This window comes from Desmodus rotundus, chromosome 7 (genome assembly GCF_022682495.2).
Source record: "Desmodus rotundus isolate HL8 chromosome 7, HLdesRot8A.1, whole genome shotgun sequence".
Classification (NCBI taxonomy): domain Eukaryota; kingdom Metazoa; phylum Chordata; class Mammalia; order Chiroptera; family Phyllostomidae; genus Desmodus; species Desmodus rotundus.
Window position 1 is genome coordinate 33757229 of NC_071393.1, and position 24551 is coordinate 33781779.

General features: G+C 46.3%; 1 protein-coding gene across 1 annotated transcript in view; it reads right to left on the minus strand.

The window, feature by feature from the left end:
- The window catches only part of GRIK4 (glutamate ionotropic receptor kainate type subunit 4), a 493806-nt gene that overhangs the window by 461835 nt on the left and 7420 nt on the right, over positions 1-24551 (minus strand). The window lies entirely within an intron of this gene.

Sequence of the window (24551 nt, forward strand, 5' to 3'; positions counted from 1 at the left end):
CCACCACACCAACCACCTCCCAACCGACAACCATCAGCCTGTTTTCTTTATCTATGAGATTGTTTCTTGTTTCTCTTGTTTTCTAGATTCCAATCAACAGTATTTGTCTTTGACTTATTTCACTTAGCATACCATCTACGTCCATCCATGTTGTCACAAATGGTAAGATTTCATTTTTTATAGCCAAAAAATATTCCACTGTATGTATGTACCAAACGTTCTTTATCTAATCCTCTATTGATGGACACTTAGGTTTCTTCCATATTTTGTATATTGTAAGTAATGCTGCAATGAACATAGCGGTATATATGTCTTTTCAAATTAGTGTTTTAAATTTCTTCAGATAAGTACCCAGAAGTGGGATTTCTGGGTCATATGGTATTGAATAGTTCTATTTTCCATCTTTTGAGGAGACTCCATACTGTTTTTCCATAGTTGCTGAACCAATTTACAATCCCACTCACAGTGCACCAGGGTTCCCACTTCTACACATTCTCGCCAACAACTGTTGTTCACTGACTTATTATGAGGGCCATTCTGACAGGTGTGAGATATAGCTCATTGTGGTTTTATATGCATTTCTTTGATGATTAGTGACACTGAGCACCTTTTCCTAAGTCTATTGGCCATGTGACTGTTCTTTTGAGAAATGCCTGTTCAGGTCCTCTGCCCATTTTTTAATGGGATTGTTTGGGGTGTTTTTGTTTCTGGTGTTAAATTGTACAAGTTCTTTCTATATTTTGGATTTTAATCCTCTACAGAATGTATCATTGGAAATTTCACCTCCCATTCATTAGACTGTCTTTTTATTGTGTTGATGGTTTCCCTTGCTGCGCACAAACTTTTTTAATGAAGTTTTTTGTTTGTTTCCCTTACCCAAAGAGACATATCCAAAAAAGCATCAGTAAGAGCAATGTCAGAGAGTCCAACCTGTGGGTGTGTCACTTATGGAGCTAATTGGGTGCTTTGGTGTGGCTCTGAGCTGGCCACCAGGTGTGTTCATTTGGGGCTTCTTGGGAGGGGCTCCAATTTAGGCTCAGGTCAGTCATTGCCTGTGCCCAGCCAGGGGCCACCTTGTAGGAGCTACAAAGTGATGTGTGGTTGTTAGCTGCCTGTGCTGAGCTTAGTGGTGCCTGGGACAGGCTATGATGGGAACCCAGGCCAGCTGCCATTAGTGAGTTGTGTGAGATGACGTGATTCTAGCCACTGCTTGTTTGGGGTCTGTGAGTCTTTAAAAGATTTTAGAGATGTCTGCAGCCTAGGCCCAAACTAGCAGCTTAGGGGGAACAGATGCTGAAAGAGGTTCTGGCACATGTGCAAGTTGGGCGGGGTGGGTCTGAGAAGCACTAGGGTGGGGTGAGTTAGCCAGGATGACTGAGACTCAGATTTGGTGCCCACCTGGACCTGCACACTGGGTAGGATTAGGGCTCAGCAAAAGAACAATGGCACCTGCTAGCACTTTTCTACTGGATAAAGCTGCCCCTCCAGCCCTTGCCCTAAAGCCACACAATTCAGTTCCTTTCCTTAAGTCATAGGTAGTTTTCAAGCTGCCTGCCCCTTTGCTGGATCTTAGGGCAAGAAGATCCTAAGATCTTGTGAGCAGGCACAAGCCTTCAAAAGAGGATGCCTGGTACTACAGCAGCCATCCGACTCACCTGTACAGAGTCCCTGCTGATTTGCAAAGCCAGGTGTCATTGGGCTGACTCTCCCCAGCACTGGTGTTCCAGGCTGGGGTATGGAGCAGGGACCTCTCACTCCTCAGGGGAGACCCCCACAGACAAGATATCCCTCCTGATTTAAGAAGACTTTGGAGGTGGAGGCGGTTGCTTATCTCAGACTCAGCAAGGTTAAGTAACACAGTAAAGCACTCAAGGTTAACAGTAGAGCTGAGGCAGACAGCAGGTCCCAGGCCCCTCCCCATGCACTGCACGTGTATGTGCCATGGACACCAACTGTCCTCTGTACCTACCCCATGTGGCAGGATGCCCATGGGGACATGCTATGCCAAGCCCCCTCAAGGTGCTGAGGGCACACTGCAGTCCCCTTCCTCTGAGTGCATCTCTAGGGGAAAGGAATCAGGCTATTTTTGAAATGGTAGGTACAAGAAACAGGCAGGCACAGGCCATCAAGAAATCCTTAGACTTCCAAAGAGAATCATTCCAAACTGGTCTGTTCTCACGTGGCTCACTCTTTTCCTACCCCCTCTCCTTCCTTGGAAAATACCCCTGATCATTTATCTCGACCAGATTTAGTTTTAGCCTGTGTTTCCTGAGGTTCAGACATGAAAATGTGTGAGCGAACCCACACTGACTGGCGGTGAACCAATTAAACAGCAGTGGCAGAGCTAATGTTATGAGTGGTGGTTTTCAGGGAAGGGTCCCGCCTGCTAAAACCTCTGTCTCCTCCAAATGCTGGTTCCCCTGGGGAGCATGCAACCCAAGTAACCCCACCAGAAACACACAACTGCTGTCTCTCAGGGTTAATACTTTGACAAACCTACAAAGGCCAAGGACTCTTGGTCCCTGGCCACAGGGCCCCTGAGGAGAGAATCCAAGGGTACCCAGCTTCACTGTGGGACACCAGACCACAAAGCAGATCCCACAGAAGAGTGCAGCAATCAGCCCAGAGCCACTCCCCTTGCTGAGGAGGGAGGAAGACTGTTCCATCTTTTGCTCATCTCCTTAAGAACACAGGAAGTATCACTGAATAACATTCTCATCACAGAGTGTGGCTCAGTGGTCCTCAATAATTCTCTGTCTGTCTTCATAAAGTTCAAGGTAAGAAACTATAAGGGTTGTCACCTAAAGATTCCTGAAACTTGTGGTCTCTACCTAAAAATTATAATCCAGATTTCTGGAGTCCTGAGTAGGTAAAACCCAGTAAAACAGATTCAATTCCTCTCTTTCAAAATTCATCACTATTGCTATTTCTGACAAGAAAGGGGGAGGTTAAGAGCCTGGGCCCGGCCCTGGAGTCAAACGGCATATTACAGTCATGTTATTTCCTGGCTGTGTGAACTTCTCCAAGTTAGTAAAGTCTCTGAATCTCTTTCCTCACATATAAAAAGGATTAATAGTTACAGTGTCTGAAAGCCCTTAGAACAGTGCTTCTCCACAGAAATACCAGTTATCATCATGAAAGATTCCCATCTGACATTTGTCTAACTATATTTTTAAACCCTCTTCAATGAGCATACATGACCATTTCATAGTAAAAAGTTATCTTAAAAAATAATATTCAATTAAGTTAATATTGTCTCAGCCTAAAGAATATTCTAAACACTAGACATAAAGTGGATTTGAGTGAGCAAAGTTCCATTTCTGATATGACTACAGAACACACAAAAATGCCCAAGTCCCTTTTCAGCAATGACTCCGGTTGTCCCCTTTCAACTACGGATGAAGACCTAGAACCCCACAGTGAATGAGAGGCAGCCAGTCCTGCCACCTAACCACACCAGGCCCAGACCTTCTCTGGGTTGCTCATGCCTCTGGCTTTGAGACGCCTCCCCCAACACAGCCATGGGAGACAGCAACGCTCTAACCTCACCGCTGGACCCAAGTTCCAACCTGGCCACCAACAAGCTGTGTGGCCGGGGACCAAGTATACAACCTCTCTGCCTCAGATTCCCCATCCCAAATTAGAGAAAACAGAAGCCATCCAGCACAGGGGCGTCGTGAACATCAAACACGCCTGGCACCATGCTGCAGACCTGGGCTGTGCGCAGCAAGCCTCAGATGCACTCTCTTCCCCCTCAGTTCTTCCGTTTTCTTTAGAGTCCCTTGGTGAAAGAGCACAAATATTCTTCCATGATGACATCTCTGGTGATAATTTCCAACCTTCATTTTCAGCCCTGACTTCTCTTCCCTACTTTAGGTCCAGAGTTCTGATGACCCACTGACCCATAGAATGTCCCCCTCCTTTGTCTACTGGAAACCCAAACTTACCCTGGTACGAAACCAAGGAAACATCTCCAGCAGGGGAAGGGACATGGCTTTCTAATAACAGCAGTGCTACAATTTTTCCAATTTCCAAGTTTAAAACAAACAGTATTCTTCTTGCTACCTACCTGTCATGTGGCCTTTATGGTTAAAAGGGCTTGTTTAGGTCAATTAAATACATTTTACTGAAGGTTTACAAAAAGGCTTATTCAGAAGAGAATAGGATGCTCCTGTCCTCGAGATGTACCTGTTCTTCTGGGTGAAATAGACAAAAAATAAATTGTTTCAACACAGTGAGTGACGGATGCTCCAGGAAACCTGTTCAAGATTTGATACTGGCTCCAAGGAGGGCAACTGGCTCTGCCCAGAGGAGAATCATCAGCAAGGGCTTGCTTGAACTGGATCTGGGAGGATGCGTAGGAGTTTGTCAGGGAGGGAGGTAAGGAGGCAAAGGCAGAGAGAGCAGCACAGACAAAGGTCCTGCAACCTGAACTAGCACAGCGCATTCAGGAAGCTGCACCTAAATCCTGGGCCTAAACCCCAGGCTGCAGGGAAAGGCAATAAAATACACTGGACAGATGGGCCTGGGAATGTTGGGAAGGTTGGGGAGGGCCTTACATAGCAGACTAATAAGAGGTTCTTCGTATTTTTGAGGCACAGCCTTCTTTGACAACTATCAACCTTGAATGCTATCAACCTTGTACCTCAAAACACACAGATTCACAATTTTGCATACAACTCTGCAGGACTCCACCCCTGAACCTCATCAATGCCCCTAAGTGTTTAAGAAACCCTGGTTAGAAACTCAGAAGCCCCAGGTAAGCGTCCTCAAGAAGAAACCTGGTAAAATGATCTTATTACCCTTTTGCTCAGACCTTGTGCTCTGTGGTTCAGACGGTCTGGCCCTGATGCATGGAGACACACTTTCTCCCCGCTCTCTCTCACCTGCCTGCCCAGGCTGGTGAGACCTGTGGCAAGCTCTTCCAGGAGGCGAGGAAGGGCCTTCAACAAGCCTGGGGTCACCTTGTGAGCGCCTTCTAGTCATCATTCACACAGGTGCACAGGCTAGCCCAGCCCAGTAGACACGCCATTCCTGTCCACATCTGTCCCACCCCTCACTTTCTGCCACCAAACAGTTTTTCCACCTGTGGCAAAGTCACAGCCCCAGACCCCACAGTAGCTCAATCATTTCAGAATGGCCTTCAGAAGGTGAGCATGAGAAGGCCTTTGAGAGCCAAGCAGGTTCCAGCTGCTGATTCCCTCTAACTGGCTGCCTCCTTTCCCTAAAAGAGCTCCAGTGCAACATCCCAGCACACACTCCTCGTGCAAACACCCACCATCTGGCCCCACAATGGAGGTGTTTGGTTATATGTTTGGTGACTCTGTTCAGCTGGGGAAGCTGACATGGCTTTAAATATTTAAATGCTTTAAACGTGTTGGTGATGATAATAACTTTGCTGATGGAAGCTTAAATTTAGCTCCTCAGCAAATGAGATTTGCTGAACCTAAAATACTTCCAATTAAGTCCCTGGCCAGCTTTCCTCGGAGCAGATGGCTGCAAGGGGCAGCTGCACATCCTGGCCAGAGCACTAGCCCTGGAGTCCACCGGCACAGAGGGGCAAATACTAACAATACCCATTGTGCTGTTAAAAGCAAATGAGATTGTGTTTGTGAAACTGTTTCCTTTGGTGACCTATTATTAAGTAAATACGAATGTAAGGGATTATTATCATTGACAGTTAACATGCCCTCAGCTCATCTACAGGGGTCCGGCCCTAAGATTTGCCAGACCGCTTACCCAGAACCTCTTTAAGAGAGTAGGGTCACAAGGCCCAGGACTGTCCCACAAGCCTCCAAAAGCCACACAGGCTTCCAGAAGCTACTAGCAAAGGGGCTGTACTCTCCTCCCAAAGCAAGGTGGTCTCTTTGAGGGCACCTTCCCCTGGGCAGAGTGTTCCCTTTACTACCTCCTACCCTAGGGAGCCCCACCCTAGGGAGCCCCACCCAAGCTAGAGCCTGAGCTGAGTGCCTCCCACTTGCTCTGGCAGAGGCTCTGGCCTGGAGGGTATACAAACAGCTTGTGGAGCAGGCAGTCAGCTCTGCTGTCCTTCCCTTGCACAGAATTCCCAATCCTGGAGAGTGAGGAGAGTAGAAACCTCTAAGCTGGCCGCTGGGGCAGTGATGACGCTGGCCTTCTCCCTGACGCCTGCCTTGGGAGGATCCTAGGTCACCCTGGGGTACAGTCAGAGCCCTGAGCCCAGGCCTCGCATCAGCAGAGTCATCCTATACTGTAATTTGCCAATGGGCTGCACTGACTTGCCAACGAAGAAACTCAACCCTTTTGTGTTTGCTGACACCCTCCTTGTCTGGGGTGAGCTAGGGGGTGGACCAGGAGGGCTGTCAGTTGAAAGACCTCAGACCAGTAGCATGCTCCAGTGCCTGACATGGGGCCCTCAGGAGGGGAAGGGGCCTGAGATACCTGAGCAGCAAGGAAGCCAACAGCAACAGCTAATGCAATACGCACAATTTCATTACTAACATGCCAATTGATTCTAATTCAGGAAGAAAGAAAAGAGAAATCTGCTTGGAATGTTAAGTCCCAAGGAATGGCTGGACGTGCTTGTGCTGAAAGAGTGGGCCTTTTACGATGCAGATCTCCTGGGGAGGAAATCAGATAGACATCAGCCTAATAGATAGGGGTGGGGGTGGGGCCCAAGGTGGAGTGCTCTCACCAGTTTTCTACTTCCCTGACAAGCCTGTAACTACTGTGCTCCGTTCTTTCTTCCCATGAGGAAACGCCATCACCAATAACAAACCCCTCCCCACTGGCCTGGTCCCTAGCCTGTCTGGGAAAGCAGACCCATCCTGAAGACAGGCACAGGCCTGAAAGGATGTAAGGCATTTCAAAGATGGGGAGTGATGTTGGATACCCAACCTTCTTCATATCTCTGAAGAAAGACTTTTGCCTCCATTAGAACCCTGTGATATATGAAAGTCTATAGCCGTAACATTAAAACATACTTTTGTTTATTGAGGCTAAATAAGTAACACAAGGATTTTATTTAAATATTGGCCTGGGCCATAAATCAGCAAGTCGCTCTGTGGTTTTCCATGCTATATGACATACATAAATCTGTATCCCTGCCCTGCACCCCGGGTTCATCCCCTTAACAAGGAAAACACATTCAGAGTATGTGTTTCAACCTGTACACAGCAGAACACATATTTATACTGCAACAGATTCACTCATTCATTATTAAGCATCGACTTTGTGCATGGCGCGGGTCCAAGACTAAGGCTATAAACAGGAGAAGGCAGCTCCACGGTGTGGTGAGGAAGTTGCTTGCACATACCCATTCATAATGCACTATGAGAAGTACACTGATAAAGGTGGGTACAAAGTGTCTGGAGACCAGAGAAGGAACGTTAGCTCCGCCTAGGGCTTTTGGAGACCTTCCAGGAGGTATGTTACCTTCACGCTCCCTGCACTGTGGGCTCCAGGTCGGACTCCCCCAGGCAGTACAGAAGCTACTCTATTGAAATCCCAGAGATCTCACGTGTACACACTAATCTGCCTTCTTCTGCCCAGCAAAGAGCACACAACATCCCTACTAAGGACAGTGACTATTTATCTGGAAGCTTGCTATATGGCTGCGGCCCTACAAAGAATTTAGACATCTCCAGCCAGGAGCTTCCCTTGACACCACAACCCACATTTCTTCCTGCTTTTCATTTTCTCATTTCTAAAGAAACTGTCATCTGGGAAAGGCGATGCGACTATGGAAGAGAAAAGAAGGGGTCCTGCACGTCCACTGGCACAGGGAGAAGAGGGAGGGACAGTGACACTAACAAGTTCATCTTTCTTCTGTCCTGCAGCTACACTGCAGACCTTCAAAGGTCGGAAGCAGTCACTCTGAGTCTTTCCTCCCACCTCCCTGCAGCCGCCTGCCATCTTGCCAGCCTTCTCCTGGATGCACTGGTTTTTCCCAACATTTGTCAGCATCCAACACGGGGCGTGGTGTGCCTCCTAAGCATGCTCTACTTGGGTGCAGTGTGGGGACATGCCATTCCACTGCATATGTTGTCCCTTTCTCAGTTTGCATTTGGCCATGCAGAGACTATAGTCACCCTACCTCCAAACCTCTGACCTGAATGAGGACAAGTCAGGCCTCTGCCTCCTATGTTTATATAATTGATTTTTTAAAAGTCTAGATGAAAGACTTTTCATTTACTTATTGCTAATTCCATCTTGTTGGTTTGGGCCCATTGTTCTATTGATTACACTATATGCCAATTACGTCATCCAGTGCAGTAGCTCTCAACCCTCCCAGCCTGGTATCAAGTGTGAATTTGAAAATCTGCCTTCTCTCCCTTCATCCAAGTCATTGATAAATGTGTCACTCAGGATGGGCCCAAGGAGGATGCCCTTGGCTCTAGAGACCTCAGGAAGCAGTTAATATTTGTCACACAAATAAGTGAATAACTGAATAAATAAATAGACAAGTGTGACAGCTCTCTAGGTCCACCTGATCCTTAATTAGTGCTCTGTGTCTGCACTTGAGGCTGGTAACAGCTTTACATCTTATCCCTCACGACTCGCTTTAAGGATGGCTGAAATGAAGACACCTGTGTCTAAGATACTCAGACATGGTAAGCTTTTGGGGAAAAAAGTAAAGGAGGTGAGTCTGTCTTGGCTTGTTCATGAATTACTGTTTCCCCAGAGCTACAAAACCATCTGCTTCATGCATTCTTTCAAAATGTTGGAGGAAAATGTCCTGACACTCATGGCCTTATCATGTTTTTAATCTCCTTTTTTCTTATTTGTAAAAACATCTGCCCGTCTTCAGGTTTCTGGCACCTCTTACCTTCTCCACAATTTCTCGCCCCTAAGAATGAATTTATGGTCATCTTTGTTTTTTCTAATCTCAGAATGATCACTAGCTTTGGCACACCAAAGTATAAATGCGGGCCTGTGATCAGGAAAAGCCAGTCAAGCTTGCTAATACTGCATGTGTATTCATGCCTACTACTGAAGAATAAAAATTATGCCCACTAATTGCAGGGAGGTTATAGCACCACTGCTGTATCTTAAGGATGTGTTCATGATGTGTGAACGAGGTATAAATATGCATGGTGATGCAAATGTTAGCAAATGTGCGTGGCTATGTGTACCAAAAACTTCAACATTTACTGAGTTTCTCCTGTAATAATAGTAAATGTGTACATGTTTATATCACTCACTATGCTTAGATACTAAGTGCTTCATATATTACATTCATTTAATCCTCACTGCAGTCCTATGAGGTGGGTACTATCATCCACACTTTACAACAAACAATCACACAGCTATAAGCAGTAGAGCCAGAAATGGAGCACAGCAGGCTGGCCCCAGAGTTCAGGCTCTCAGCCACTGCTGACTCTTCTTAGGCAGGTTTGCCTACAGCAGCAAGATTCCTACTTCATTTCCTGCAGCCCACCCACACAGCTAATGTTCTTTACATGCGGATACTCCTCACCATTCCCTGTGCAGCCCGTGCACTTTCACACCACAGTGCCTCTACACATGCTATTGGCCCTGCCTGGGATACCCTTTCTCTCCTTGCCCAGGCAGAAAACACCTGTTCACCCTTCAAAGCCCAGTCCCATGCTGACTTTTCAGTGATTCATGTCCTAGTGCCACCCCAGTTAGAATGGTTTGTCACCTCCCCTTTGGGTCTGTTTTGTAATACACTAGATCAAAGCTGACTGGGTCCGGCTTCATAAACCGTGAAGGCCCAGGCAGCTGACAAAAAAATATCAAGAGCGGTTTGCAGGTTATTTGGGGCTTTCGCATATTTTTCATTCAATAAGTATTTACTGAACGCCTGCTGTATACCAGGCACTGTTCTAGATGCTGGGGTAGAGCAATGAACAAAACACAAACACCCGTGTTGTCGTGGAGTTTACATTGTAGTGAGGGAACCCAGACAAGAAATAAAAAATAAGTAAAACATACAGCATGTTAGAAGATAGTTAGTGCTGGGGCAAGGAATAAAGCAGGGAAAGGGGAGGGGGTACAGCCGTAGAGGAAGGGGTGGGGAGGTTTTGCCATTGGACCCTGAGAACTTCTCAGTTGCCACTAGAAGGTGCTGACAAGAATGACAGGGCAGGTGTTCCTTTAACTACCCACTGAACTCGGCCAGGGCTTCAGAGAAAATGCATGGCCCCTCAGCTGCCTCACCTCTACCTCCAGCAGTGGTGGTGATGAGTCAAGACAATCCCTTTAATTTGAGGAGGTAAAGCAAATGTGAAAGACCACCTGAGGGCACAGCCGGGCCTGACACACATCCAGTCACACCTGACACTGACTGAACAACGTCTATGCACACAGGCACATGCCCAACACTTTACATGGATTGTTTCATCTGATCTTCACAGGTCTACAAGGTGAGCGCTATTATTACCTGCCTTGTATACGTGAGGAAACTGATGCTTGGAGAGGTTAAGCAACCTGACAAGGATCCATGGAGTTAAAATAATGGGGCTGGGATCCCAAACTGCATCTGCCTGAGTCTGGGGCCACTAGACTACATCCCAAGTCATAGAAGTCACAAGTCTGCACCAGCCTAGACTCAACTAGTCTTGTTCTCTGCCAACAATGTGGAGAGAGGGAACCCTGTCCATTGCTGGTAGGACTGTGAACTGGTACAACCACTATGAAAAACTGTACAGGATCCTCAAACGTATGATCCAGCAATCCCCTTTCTGGGATTATATTTGACAGAAACAAATACACCACGCTGAAAAGATAGCTGAATGTTCACAGCAGCATTATTTACAACAGCAAAATCATTGCAACAACCTAGGTGCCACCAGTGGAGAATGGATAAAGAAGCTGTGGCATACACATGCACTCACAAATACTATTCAGACATAAAACCCAAAGAAATCCTGCCGTTTACAACGACACGGGTGGGCTTTGAAGGCATTATGCTAAGTAAAATAAGGCACACAGAGAAAGACAAATACTATATAACCTCACGTATATGTGAACTTTAAACAACAACAGAAAAGGAGGATCAGACTTGTGGTTGTCAGATGCAGGGGAAGGAGGAGGAAATGGGGGAAGGCGATCAAAAGGCACACACTTCTGGTTATAAGATGAGCACGTGCTCAGGGATATAACATCCATGATGACTGCAGCTTACACTGCTGTATGGTATGTAGGAAGGTTGTTAAGAGAGTAAACCTTTTTTTGGCATTTTAAAAAAAATTTTTATTGTTATTCAATTAAAATCTTAAGAGTTCTCATCAAAGGGAAAAAGTTACTTTTTAAACTAATTGCAGTAATCATTCCAAATTATATGTAAGTGAAACCACTGTGCTGTACACTGTAAACTCATACAGCGATATGTGTCAATTATATCTCAATAAAACTGGAAACCAAAAAGATTCTCTCCTAATGGAGTAACTTCTCTTAGGAATTCTGTAGCCAATACACCTTGCAGTTACATTTAAAGGATATGAAGTATTGGAATGATTTTTTTAAAATTCATGCCTGGTTGGTTTTCATATGCATTTTCTGTGTTTTGGAAAACATGCTCAGAAATAATGCCAGTTAGTCGATCGTCTATCAATTTATAATCTTCAGTGTAAGATCCATGTCGATTCTGAGTCTTCTTGTCAGGAAGCAGAATCACATGTTGCAGCTGGGAGAAATTCCCTTCTCATTTTAGGGGATGTGAGTGTGAAGCCCCTACATGATCAATGAAGATGTTTTTATTGATTTGCGAACTATATCAGGTAATAATTTCACTTTCAATGAGATTTTAATCAGACTTTATCCAGGTACTTTACAAAAATACATTTTGTAAGCTTTGGTTGAAAAAAAAAATCTAAAATTCATCTAAGCACCTGCCTTTCACCCAGCAGCCCTTACCCACATCCAATCAACCGCTAGGTATCTTACAGACTCTACTTCCTCTGCCTCTTGAGCCCCTGCTCCTGTCTGTGCCCCAGTGCCTTTGCATTAGCCATCCCCTAGCCCTCCTCTCAGGACCACTGCCACTCGCAGTAGCTGCTCTCCCTGCCTCCAGTCTAGATCAAACCCCATCTATCCTCTATTCTGCAGCTAGAGTATTTCTAAACTCAAATCTGATCATGCTATTCCTCCGTTTAAAACTTCCCAGTGACTCTCTGTAGCTTTCAGAATAAAGCTAAAACTTTTATTGTACACACAAGGCCTTCCATAATTCGCCTCTGCAGGGACACCCCATGGTGTCCCTGATTCAACCCATGGTCTAACATCCTTGGGCCAGACAACAGCTGCGAGATAGCACGGTGCTGAAGGGCACAGCCCCTCTAAATCAGACACAAGAGTTCATGTCTCTGGTCCTCCAGCAAGGGCATGAGGGATTTGGTCTCTGCCACCTCAGCAATTAAAGGAGAGGCTAATATACCTTGTGTGTAGGGTTGTTATAAGGACTAAACTAGAAAATCCAAGGAAAGCCCTCAAACAACACCAGAAGCTTAGTGAACACTCAAAATCTTACCATTATGTCACGATTAGCCCTTAGCCTCTTTCTAAGCCACCTCTCCCTCCAGGCCCCCGAGACATCACACACTGCTCCCTGTGCGGAGGATGCCTTTGCTCTTTTCTCTGCCAGGAAAACTCCAACTTGTCCTTTGAAGTGAAGCTCAAGCTGTACTGCACGTACTATGCCTCCTCCAGGAATCCTGTCCTGCTGCCCACACCCAATTTGCATCCTCTCTGGGTCCCCAGGGCCCCTGCCTTGGCCTCCATCTTGGCATATCATGTCGCATTGTATCATCTGTTCACTTCTCCATCTGAAGACAGGGCCTGGCATAGAGTGTCCAAAAATATTCATTGAATGAATGAATAAATAAATAAATAATAAAGCAGCAAAACCAAGGGTCATCCAGTAAGTCTCAAAGCACCTGCCCTTCCAAAGAACATCTCAAAGCATTTAAATCCCCAAAAGAAATGCACCAGGCTGGCTCTGTGCTAGGTCTCCAGACACTTCAGAAAACTCCAGCTGAGGAATGAGTCACAGGAATCCACTTGAAGTAGTGGCTACAGGGAGGCCACTGGGAAGCCAGAAAACAAAAGATGCTCATTGTAAAGCCAGTGAAATGAAACCAAGTTTGCCCGGGGCCGGGGGTGGGGGTGGGGGTGCTGCAGGCAAGGAGTCAACATTACAGAAATAAAACTGATAACAAAACAAGCAAACTATTTAAGTAGACTGAGAAGGGAAGGACAGATTAAATCAAACCCCAGACAGGCAAGCCATGGACATTCAATTAACAGTTACATTATTACTGATTTATACAAAACATCTAAAAATACCCTTCCTCCCTCTGAGAGGACCCCAGTTCAATGCTTCCCAGTATTCAGACATTCCCTGCTAACCCCATGGGACTGAGACAGCCTGAGCAAAGCACACTGGGCTGAAGGGTGGGCCTGGGCAGGACCTGGGGTGGGGAAAGGATGTTCAGAGCAGTGAGGCCGCGTCAGTTCTGGAAGGAGACAGAAGCAAGCGAGGACTGAAAGAATCAGGAGGCCAGCCTTGAAGCAGCCCAGACTCTCAGTGGCCACCAACCCTGGCTCTGCTTTTGGATGTCTTGCTCCCCACTGCCCACGGCACTTTTAAAATACTACCTGCCAAGGTCCTTACGTGCATAAGTCCGCCTTCATGCCTGGAGCATCCACAGGTGGGGCAGGTAATCTCCATTTCGGGGTAAAGGGGAGAGAAAGGAATGGTACCCACTCCTCAGGGACACCCCAAGGTCACTGACCCAACCCTTGGTGTGACATCCTTGGGCCAGAACCTCAAGGCATCAGGGCTCTGAAGGAGCCAGGCAGAGCTCAGTTCTAGCCACACACCTGAGCAGGCCCCACTCCACTCCAGGCCTGACTCCTGCCCCAATACGACAGGATCAGGTGCCCGGCTCAGAGCTGGGTGAGAATTGCAGAGCACATGGGCAGAGCACCCGGTCCCAGGACTGGCTTGGGCTGTGCTGCAGAGCACATGATGAATGCTGGCAGCAGGGAGGGCACCAGCAGGGGGAGGGCGGGGAGGGCAGGGAGGGAACGCCATTCCTCTCGTTCCATCGTTTCTGACAGGTAAAGTCTTAAAGATGCTACGGGTGTTACCTACACACACCAATCACAAGCACTCTCTAAAAATGCCCAGCTTCAAGCAAACCAAGTGCTCCCAGTGGAAAGCTGGAGTGCTGTCTCCAGGGCCGCCAGGCCCTTCCGCTCCCACAGCCCTGTGTTCCCTCATGACCCTGTAGAGTTGGCCGGCTGTCTTTCCTCCTATTTTATAGATGAGAAAACTAATTCACAAAGAGATAAAATGATTTGCTCAAAGTCACACAGGGGCAGGTATTAACTTTCTTAAATAATGTTTTTCCAGCCCATGATGCTCCTGATACACAAGCAGGACCAACACGTTTCGCTATCTGCTATTACATAGCTAAACACTGCTATCCACAAGACAGGGTCTAACAAGCAAAGGTCTCCCCACCCCAAAATGCTAACTAGATCCAAGTGCCCTCACACCCAGGACCCTATCTCATCTCCTACATTCCCAGGCTCAATGGAGCCTTAGTATGTCCCTTGGTTTTCCTTAGAACCTTCTCATGTCTCTGCATTGCTCTCCAGCCTCCTCCATAACTCAGATGTCAGAGATGGAGGCATCAGCTGAATCACAGAATGAAACCCTGCGGGAAGTGGCTTTCCAAACGATGACTTTAAACACAGATGACTAAAATAGACATTTGGGAACTACTCACCCAGCCAACAGCCACCTCCTCAGTCTGGAGATGTGACTACTATTGGCAAATGCGCTTTCTAACAAATTTTAATGTGTAAATTAACAACCTCCCAAATGGGACTGGAAGTGGAGAGCTGCCCCCAATAAGAAGCCCTCCTATCCCCCTCGCCAGGAGGAATCTGCAATAGCTTGGCCTCCCTGTCCCTCCTCTCCATGAAATATCCTTCTCTACATCCTCTCTCCACAGGCCATCGACCAACTCATTTGCTCACCATTACTTTTAAAACTCAAATATTATAAGCAATGGAACATAAGTAATAAATACTAAGACACTGTTTGCACTGGAATTAGCTCTGCATGTCCTGTGACAACAAGGCCAACTATCGAAGCCAGACTCCCCCTTGCCTGCACTTTGTGGTCTGGACACAGGTCCTTCCAAGGTCACTGACTGATGGGTAGCAAGCAGGATAGGGGGGCACTCTGAGGACTCACACTTGGGGCTCCCTGATTCCTATGCAGGGCACTGAGCTACCTGGAAGGGGCTTTAATGCTAGAAAAGCAAGAACTGAATTCCATGGTGCACACTGAGGTAACCACTCTGACCTTCCATTCCCTCATATGAAAAATGGGTCAATAACACCCACTTCCTGTGATTTCTGGTGGAATTAAATGAGAAGTTAGATGTGAAAGCATCTAAAAGCAAACTTGCACATAGTGAAGATGGTGGCCGACCAGGAGGGGGAGGGGGAGAGGAGGGAAGCTTCTCTGTCCTGGAGTTGTAGGATACCTGAAGTCACCTCTGCCTGGTTCCATGAAAGGACTGAATGTTGGGCAGCACCTTTCCTGGCTCCTCCCATACCCTACAAGGGGCTTACACATCTGAACATCCAGGCATATTTCTACACAGCCGTCAGTAATTCAGTGCTAAACAAAAGAGTGGTGGTCACTGGCCTAGGCTGGCCTCTAGACCCCAGACTCTGGGAGCTGTTTGGGGTTCAGACTCAGCTGGAGCCCCCTCCTCCCCTCACTGCTGGGAGGAGTACCATGCTTCTATCTCTCTCACCTGGAAGTCATCTGCCTTGGAGGGTTTTTAATAAGCATCATATCATTTGCCCTAGGGTCTCCACCCAGCCCCCTCCCCACCAGGATCCCAGAGATTTCAGCCTAGATACTAGATCTTAACATGCAGCTCACCTGGGCATGTACCTGATAGGTGCTGGCTTACTGCCTGTGATAGGTTTGTACAATGTGTCTTCCTATCTCTTCTCCACAAGCCTCAGAGTCACAACGCCCAGAGAGCAGGACATGCTTCTGTACCCCATTCCACCCCCTGCCTAATACAGATGGGGCTGGCCAAAGGCTGGGGAAGGCGAGGGAACCTCAGAATCAGGGCCCAGCCAGGTGGGAACACTGGAGCAGGGTACTTTTTCTCCTACTTTGAGAAGAGGCTCCTTTTCTTGTGAGTCAGTCTAGTAAGAGGCTTTACACAAGAATAGTCCAGGGCCAGGGATCCCTTTATGAATCCTGACTTTGAATGTCATGTGACCTTGGGCAAGTTACTGGTCTAAGTATCAGTTTTCTCATTTATAAAAGATAATTGGACTAAAGCTGACTTGACAAATTCATTGTGCCCTATGCCCATCTGTGTCCCAGGTAGCCCACGCTTGGCCCCAGACCTGCCTCAATTCAGCTGCAGGCACTATTGCCAACCAGCAGGAATGGACATAGGAGGAACCTAGCTGATACTGCTGACCACTGCCAGCACCAGGCAGCTGGAGTCACTGGGACTCTGCATCCATTCACAGCTCCTGACCCTGATCCAAGAACCAGAGGTAAAAACTCATAGAGGGCTCATCCCTGGGGTCCTGGGTCCATCTTCATAGTTCTCACACAAAGGCAGCCTTCTCCTAGGTCCTCTGTCCCTGCAGCCTCCATACCCCACCCTGCTTACTGCTCTCCCATATAATTAACTTTATGTGGGAGTACATGAATTTTTGGTTTTACAGTCTCCAGATCACACTAGGTGTCCCAGGCCTCTGCTTCCAGAGCCTCCTTCTGATTCACTAGAGTGGCAGTGCCCCCACCCCGATCTATAAGTCAGGGCTCCTCACCCATACACCACCTCTGCTCTCACCAGACATCCCTGTCCAGTCCACCTCAATGGCACCCTCAGCTGGGTTAGAGGAGTAGATGAGTGCTTAGAGCCAAGGTCCAGTTAACCTGTGTACTAGTTCAGCTTTATTACAGGTAATGCTAATCCCACAGTCCACCAGGGAAATGTGTTTTCAAATCCACACAACTGACATTTTAAATCCACATATCTTTGAGTTGATTTCCAGAGCCAAGCCTCATTGCTAGCCTAGGGCTCCAGGACCCAGGCCTCTGCAAACAAGGGGACCACAAATGACACCATTCATTCAACAAATATTTACTGAGTACCTACTGTATTCTAGTACCATCCTGGTTTGGGGACTGAAACTTTGAGAAAGACACAGGTCCTGTGCCACTGGAGCTCCTGCCTTGTGGCAGGGACAGACAATGACCTCTGCTCACATCTCTGAAGCATCCAAGTGTGGGCTGACTGCCTTACCTTGCCTCACTCCCATCCACCCTCATTCTCCCTAAGGTAAGCTGCTTAAATTCCTTCTGTGCTGGGTGCTGGAGGCAGGAGCAGAGATACCAACTGGCTCCTTGGAGAGGCATTGGCAACTGCATACAAGGGAAGGGCAATTCTACAATTCAGCTGTCAGACCTTGTGCAAATTACTCAGGCTCTTAGAGCATCCATTCTCTCCTGGATCAAATCGAACTAATAACCCCTGCAGTGTAGGGTTGCTGTGAGGATTTGTGACAACATATAAAGACGGACACTTGAGAAACAACAAGAGCAACAGCATTATTGACCCAGGAATATAGGACAATAATCGGCTCCACTCCAGCTACTGAAGCCCAAGGTGAAGCTATGAGTGTCCACCTCTGCTAACTGCCCTCCCCCAAAAAAGAGCTGAGTGGAAGAGAGAGAGTCCAACAGCATCCTGCTGGGTCAGACTCGTACTGATGGAAATGTGCTTTCTCAACTGACTTTCCCTCCTCTCACATAGTCCAACTGCTGCTGTACTTCCAAGTGGCACCAGTATGTGGCAGGTCTCATGTTCCTGCCTATTTACTTTGGACCCTGGCAGGACTCTTACTTTTTAAAGGAGAGTGAAATAGTGCTATTTTATCTCAAATAAACTGATGAGCTTTTTCCACCTAGTTGCTCACTCTTTACTCTTAGATTTGAGTCGTGAACTTTGTAGTCCTCTGACAGGGTGTCTACAACATCACCTGGCCACATGGCGAAGCCACCTTCACCTGGCGAGCTGAAAAAAGCAAGCCAGACTCCATCTTCAGCGCCCTCCCACCAGGACCCACGGCCCAATCTAGAATCTGACAGATTCAGAAGATATCTGCATGCACATTTTTAAAGATTTTACTTATTTATTTTAGAGAGGGGAAGGGAGGGAGAAAGAGGAGAGAAACATCACTGTGTGGTTGCCTCTCACGTAGCCCCTACTGGGGACCTGGCCTGCAACCCAGGCTTGCGCCCTGACTGGGAACCTAACCCGCAACCCTTTGGTTCACAGGCCGGCACTCAATCCAGAGGTACACCAGCCAGGGCTGCATGCACATTTTATAAGGGCCCAGTTCTGGGGTGAGCCCACAGCCCACCCTGTGCCACATGATGGCTGTGCCTGTCAAACAACAGGTAGTCAAGAAATATATACAATCCTTTGTATTTCTGTGGTGTCAGATGTTACTTCTCTTTAATTTCCGATTTTATTTATTTGGGTCCTCCTTTCTTAATGAGTCTGGTTAAAGGTTTGTTAATCTTTTCATCTTTTCAAAAAACCGTCTCTTGGTTTTGTTAATCTTTTGTTTTTTGTTTTTTTTTTGTCTCCATGTCATTTGTCTCTGCTCTAATCTTTATTTCCTTTCTTCTATTTACCAGGGGCATTGCTGTTCTTTTTCTAGTTCTTTTAGGTGTAAGGTTAGATTATTTATTTGAGATATTTCTTGCTTCTTGAGTTAGGCTTGTATTGCTATGAATTTCCCTCTTAAAACTGCTTTCACTGTGTCCCATACGTTTTGGTTTGTTGCATGTTCACTTTCATGTCTCAAGGTAACTTTTGATTCTTCCTTGATCTTATTTTTGACCCAATTCACTATTTAGTAACATGTTATTAAGCTTCCATGTGATTGTGTGTTTTCAGGGTTTTTTTCCTTGTAATTCATTTCTAGTTTCACACCATTGTGGTCAGAGAAGATGTTTCATATGATTTCTATCTTCTTACATTTATTGAAACTTGTTTTGTGTTCTAACATGTGATCTATTCTAGAAAAATGTTCCATGTGTACCTAGAGAGAATGTATATACTGCTGTTTTGGAGTGAAATGCTCTGTAAATATCAATTAATTCCATCCAGTCTAGTGTTTTGTTCAAAGCTGCTGTTTCCTGGTTGATTTTCTCTCTGAAAGATCTATGTATTGATGTCAATGGGATGCTAAAATCCCCTCCTATGACTGTATTACTGTCCCTTTATGTCCATCAAGATTTGCTTCATATATTTCGGTGCTCCTACATTGGGTGCATCCATGTTTACAGGGGTTATATACTTATTGGACTGATCCCTGTAGTATTATATAATGTCCTTCTTTGTCTCTTACTATGGCCTTTGTTTGCAAGTCCATCTAGTCAAAGTTCTGCTACCCCCGCTTTTTTTCATTTTCATTTACACAGAATATCTTTTTATATCCCTTTACTTTTTATCTGTATTTTTTGTTCTGAGATGAGTTTCAGCATACACATGGGTCTTGTTTTCTTATTCATGCAGCTAATCTGTCTTTTAATTGGAAAATTTAGTCCATTTACATTTAAAGTGATTATTGATAGGTACATATTTATTGCCATTTTATTCTTTATTCTTTATACCTACATTCCTCTCTTGCTCTATTTTTTTCTTTCTCATTTTTAAAGATGACTCTTTAACATTATTTTCTTGTACTGGTTTGGTGGTAATACATTCTTTTTGTTGTTGTTTTTTGTCTGGGAAGCTCTTTATTTCACCCTCATTTTTAAATGATAGCCTTGCTGGGTAAAGTATTGTTGGTCGTAGGTCATTGCTTTGTATCATTTTGAATATTTCATGCCAATCCCTCCTGACCTGAAGTGTTTCTGTTGAGAAATCAGTTGACAGCCTTATGGGAGCTCCCTTCTAGGTAACTTTCTTTCTCTTGCTGCTCTTAATTTTCTCTTTGTGCCCTGGCTGGTGTGGCTCAGTGGATTGAGTGACAGTCTGTGAACCAAAGGGTCACCAGTTCAATTCCCAGTCAGGGCACATGCTTGGGTTGCTGGCCAGGTCCCCAATGGGGGTGCATGGGAGGCAACCACACATTGATGTTCCTCTCTCTCTCCTACTCTCTCCCTTCCACTCTCTCTAAAAATAAATAAATAAAATATTTTAAAAATTTTTTCCCTTTGTCTTTAATATTTGGCAGTTTAATTATGATGTGTCTTGGTGTGGGCCTCTTTGAATTCATCTGATTTGGGATTCTCTGTGCTTCCTGGACTTATGTGTTTCTTTCTTTCTCCAGGTTAGGAAGGTTTTCGGTCATTATTTCTTCTAATAGTTTCTTGATCCCTTGCTCTCTCTCTTTTCATTCTGGTACCCCTGTGATGCAGATATTGTTACACTTGATGTTGTCCCAGAGATCCTTAGATTGGCCTCATTTTTTTTAATTCCTTTTTTTTTTCTTTTTGTTGCTCTGCTTGTGTGTTTTCTGTTATCTTGTCCTCTAAGTTGCTGATTCAGTCCTCTCCTTCATCTAATCTGCTGTTGATTCCTTCTAGCATGTACTTCATTTCAGATATTGTACTCTTCATTTCTCACTAGTTCTTTTTTATGGTTTCTATGTCCTTTATAATGCTTACCATCTCTTTAAGTTCTCACTGAGATCATCCATTCTTCTGTTAAAGCCCTTTGAGCATCCTTATAACCATTGTCTTGAACTCTGTATCTGGTAGTTTGGTTGCTTCCATTTCAGTTAATTCTTCTTCTTGGGATTTCTCTTGTCCTTTCATTTGGGGCATGTTTTTCTGTATCCCCATTTTGTCTGTCTTTTTGTGTTTGTCTCTGTGTATTAGGTAGATCTGCTAGGACTCCTGAACTTGTCATGGTGGTGGTATATTACAGGCATCTTGTGGGTCTCAGTTGCACAGTCTTCCTGATTATCTGAGCTAGGTGCTCCAGAAATTTCTCTCGTGTGGTTTACATGCACCCTCCTGCTATAGTTGGGTCTTTAATGCTATTGGGTCATTTGTGAGTGGAATTAACCCTCAGGCTGGCTGACTATAAGGACAGACCTTGATCACAGTATGAGCTGCTATGCGGGGGCTGCCCCTGAGGTGGAGCTGTTTCCATCAGGGTCTGTTGCCTGCTGAGATCCCCCACTTTGGGCATGCTGCTTGTGTGGCTAGTTGGGTCGAGTTCTGGTATGGTGTGTAGCCCACCACTGTTTGTGTTGATTCTGGGTCCACTTGGGCAGGTTTCCTATGCAGGTTGAAGTAAGACACTGTCTGTAACCAGCCTTGGGCTATCTATATGGAGCTACTACACGATTCCTGCTTGTAGCTGCCTCTACTGGGCCTGGGTGTGCAGGGGAGGGACCAACCTGTGTACAAGGGTCAGCTTCCTCCAGCTTTGAGCTGGGGGTAGCTCAGTAAAAGGTTCAAAGCACCCTGAAATCCACCTCCACTTGTCAGCTACTCTGCCAACCCCTGAGGTTGCCTAGTCTTCCTCTAGAGCCTTCTGAAGAAAGACTGTATAGTGGCCCAGGTTGGCTGCACCCCACAGACCCTTCCACAAGATATGAGCTTGATAGGACAGAGCAACCAGGGTCAAGGGGAGAGGGCTAGTGGGACTCCTGCTTGGGGGCAGTGTAGTCAGGCACTCAATGGGGGCAAAGGGGCCCTACTCCAGAGCCATACTCAGTCTCTGCCAGGGTCTCCAGCCCTAGCTTCCCCAGGAGGAATGCACCACAGGTTCAGGTTAGATGCAGCCAGCCAGCTCCACTACATGAGCAAGATTAGCAGGATAGAGCCCCCAAAAGTAGGAAGACAGGTTAAATGAGTCTCCCTTGGGGGTGGGGGAGTGTGCCAGCTGAGCATACAAAGGGAGTAAGAATGCCCCTCTCCATACCAGAGCTGCACAACCCACTGCCCATCTGAGTCCCAGACAGGAGGTCCCAGGGAGATGTGCAGCATCTTAGAGCTCCAAAGGTCCAGCTCTAAGTAGCACTCCAATCTTCCTGGAGGACTGAGCTCAGCAGGACAGGCCACCAGGAGTCAGAAGAACAGGCCAAGAGAATCATCAGGTGAGGGGGAAGGTGGGCACTGGCTGTGCACACAAGTAGGGAAATTCTGTTCCCCATTCCAAAGCCACACGGCTCAATGACTGTCTAAGTTTCCATCAAGAGCTTCTCCAGAGAAAGAGAGCCCCAAAGGTACCTGTCAGGTGCAACCAGCAGACCTTTCTGCAAGACTTGAGCTTGGCAGTGGTGTTGCCAGTAATTGGAGGTCCAGGTTAGTGTACTCCCCAGGTGGGTGCTGTAAGAATAGGAGTGCTCCACCCTGGGAAGATGGCATCTGATGTCAGTGTGGGATAGGGACTCAGCACAGGGACTTCAGTGGCTGACCTTACAGATCTCTCCTCAGGGCCACACTACCCAGATCTTTTCTTTATGACTATCATATACCGTGCGTTGTCTTCCCTCTACCGGAGCCCTGGATGAGTGTCTGAGAGCAAGTTACTGTGGACTGACCATTTAAGAGAGCACCTGGGTCTCTAGAAGACTCCCTTCTCTTCCAGGCAATCAGTATCCCTGCTGATTTTCACAGTCAGATGCTAGGTGACCTTCTCTTCCTGGCTTTGGTGCTCTGGGTTGGGGATATGAGCATAAGGTTGAGACCCCATGCTCCTCAGAAGGGACACTTTTGGAGCCAAGATATCCCTCTAGATTCTCAACCACTACATGTGGGTGTGGGGGCCAGCCCTTTCCACGTTTCCATCCTTCTTACCAGTCTCTTCGTGGATTCTTCTGTAAACTTGGTTATAATACTTCTATTCAGCTAGCCTTCAGGTGGTTATTTAGGTTGATTGCTCTATAATTTAATTGTAAATCTGGTTCGGCACCAGGAGGAAGTGAGTGTAGCTTCCACTTACTCTGTAGCCATCTTAGATCCCTGGGGAGTTATCTGTTAAATGGATGAATGAAACTTTCGACACAGCCGTAAGGCCAAGGATGAGGCAACAACATGCCCATAACACAAGTCCTAGCCTTAGACATTTCCCTGAATCTCCCAGACCATCCTCTTCTGGACTAGAGGACTCCATTTGGGGAAAAGAATCTTGAAGGAGACAATCCTGATTTTCCTTCTTCTTCATGCAGTATCTTCATATTCCAAAGGCTGGAATGTAAGGAAAGGTATAAGTGCCTTATGGGGTTCCAAGGAAGGGTATAAAGCAGGGACCCAGGAGAATTATATTTGGCTTGATGTAGGGTAAAGCCTTCTGGTATTTTTTTGAAGAAAATTCCTAGCATTCCCTGAGCCCCTTTCAAATGCCAGGCAGTATGCTGAATATTCTCACATGCTCCTTGGTTTACAGCTGCCTGGAGTAGGGTGGCCTGCCTTATGAGTGGTCAAGAGCACGGTCCAGGTTGCAAAATTTATTATCATTTACTAGTAACTTACCTTGGGCAAGCTACGCAACTTCTCTGGGCCTCAGTTTACTCATTTGGAAAATGAGACAACAACAGTCCTTACTTACATTTAAAAAAATTCTAGAACATAGTAATTGCTCAATAATATTAGCCTTCAGAAGATGGGGAGAAAGAACGGAGGTAGGGGGGTAGAAGAGGCAGCAGTTGAGGCTGGATCACTAGCCAGTGGAGATTCTTTGTGTAGATGAGAGGAGGGCAGCAGGTGAGATGATGAATAAGTCGATCTCAAGTTCCTTCCAGGAATAAGATTCTATGATTCATTTAACTTCCCACGGTTTCAATTTTCCTAGCAATTAAATAGGTATTACCATTGCTGGACAAATAATGCTTTAATATGTATAATATTCTCAACCTTGGGAAGAGCAGGTATACCAAGGATCACTGTCTCCACTGTTAGTGCGGGCCACTGACGGCCTCCAGAGGGTGCTGGGTGTATGGACAGAGCTCTGGGACGGGGCAGGAGTACTGGATCCTGATCTAAACTCCTAATCAAATAACTCTATTGTTTTCAGCCAGTTACTAAAATCCTGAGAGTCTAGAACAGTAATTCCTACCTGCCCTACCTGCAGGTTTGTGAGATTCTCAGGGTAGGAGCAAAAATCACCAAGAACACTGTTAAGTCTTTGAATGTGTGATACCCATCAGGAAGTGGCGTTGGCAACTCCAGCATAAGGGCAGATTGGACTGATGGAGGCTGGGGTGAATGAGGGCTAGTGAGAAGCTGTACCACTTCTCTCCAGAAAAGGACACCATGAAGTTCTCTGGCCCTCCCTAAACTCACTTAAGTCTTCTCTACTTTTCAAAAAGACTTGCTGCCTCCGAAAAGAGAAATGCTCAAACTCCCATTCAGTCACCAACCTTGCTGGGGGCATTCTTCTGTCATGATCTTCTCATGACAGGGAACACAGCAAAGCTCAATAATGACCATGACTGTAACTGCAATGCTTCATCAGCTTTCTCCCAGAGATGCCCCATCATACCGCAGAGAACTCAAACTCCAGTTAGACCACCCT